Below are 1,877 nucleotides of genomic sequence, written 5' to 3' on the forward strand. Positions count from 1 at the left end.
TGTATTTATTTATTGGATGCAGGAGATTTACATCTACATCTTTCTGTGTTCTTTTTTGTCTTATCCCAGCAAGCACATTATCAGATTTGATTCAAGAGGGCCCTAAGTGTCTAGAGTACTGTTAAAGGGCTTTACTTTCAGGCAGCTGTATCCATGTACCAGAGGGCATTTAGATAACAGTTTGACAGTATCACACAAGTCGTTTCTCAAGCTTTTATATCCGGACATTATAAGAAACGAACGGTTCCTTATTGTAAAGACACTCAGAATACGTTTCTGAAGTGCCAGCCATGGTTCGTTTGTTGTTTTGCCATCATTGGCAGAATCTGGGACATACTGAACTGTGTGTTCTTTTAGTGAAGGTGTTGTTTATCTAACGTTGGCTCTGAGAAGTGATGCCATCATCTTGGCCACCCTGCATGGTCCAAGCCTTGGGGGTGTTGTGTGAAGTGATGTTTGTGTGACTGAAGGAAATACTTTTGTGGAGGCTGCCTGGTGTTGGTGGGGGGCAGTGCTTTTGAGGACGGTGGGTATGTCCTAAATGGCGCACACACTTTCCTATACTGTATAGTGCTCTACATTTGACCAGAGCCCTATGGGCGTTTTATATAGGAAATAGGATGCCATTTGGGACGCAGCCTGAATCATACCAGTCTACCTTTGACAATATGGCTAGAGTGAGAAGCAACCTAACTGTCTGTAGTTTCTGTCAGAAATCTAGACTCTGTCACCACAGAATCAGGGAGGAATAACTTCAGAGGTTAATTTTACCTAGCCACACCGATCCGGCTGGTTCCAACTGGCTAAATGTTACCTGCTAATTTGTCAAATCTGACCTCTTTCAAACAACCATCAAAACATAACACGATACAAAGTTATTTCAGGGTTTCTATGGTCATTAAAAGTAATGGAATTTTATAATGGTGTTTCCTAAGCCTGGAAAAGTCATGGAAATGTATTTAATAATTTGTTAATAAAATGTATTTAGTCACAGTTTTTACATATTTTATCAATCCCCCCAAAAATCTGCATATCGCCAAGATCGGAATGACACTGCGCGTCTGTGTTTGTTCATTCGAACCGAATGTGAATCAAAATAATTTTGTGAATCGCGAACAGTAATTTTAGGAAAAAAATATTAGATGTAGCCTTTATTTTGGATTATTTGGCTTCAAAACGAGTTAGTTCCTGTTGATTTGGGTATCCAGTGTATAGGACATTGCAACTCAATAGACGTTAGTCAGCAGTGGCGGACTGGGACCAGAAATCGTCCCTGGCATTTGTAACACATCGGCAAATATTTTCCATGAGGCCCCCAAACCGGCCCGTTTTCTTCCCTTGAGGCCCCCATTATTAGTCCAGATAATTATAATAATAAAAATAAAAAAACTAGTTAGGCAGGCCAACTAGGCTAAAAATGGACCAGCCCTTCTAGCAGACAACTAGTTAGCCTGCACAGTAAACACTTCTAAGATAAATATGAGTAAACTAGAAAAGGTACTTTCCTGAAGAAAAGTTGTGGACTTGCATCTGCTGAATAAAAAAATGTGTAGGCTACTATAGCCATTTGCTCTTTGATATATTAAATCAGTGAATTATTTCCAAAGGCATAAAATGTATTTTATATGTTATACATCAAGGGTGGTCAACCATCCTCCAGGAGAGCTAGTGGGTGTGCAGGCTTTTATTACAGTCCCCATTTAACAAACCACACTTTGGAAATTAGCTGCTCAGCCGGGCCTTGATAAACTGGCTCTGATGTGTTTGAACAGGGCTTGATCAAATGCCTGCACACCTAGTATCTCTACAGACTGAGGGTTGACCATGTGTTTTTTGCAATTGCCTATCTGGTATTTTACTTTGGGGGGGGTTAAGTG

This window comes from Salmo salar, chromosome 02 (assembly GCF_965601325.2).
Source record: "Salmo salar chromosome 02, fSalSal1, whole genome shotgun sequence".
Lineage (NCBI taxonomy): Eukaryota > Metazoa > Chordata > Actinopteri > Salmoniformes > Salmonidae > Salmo > Salmo salar.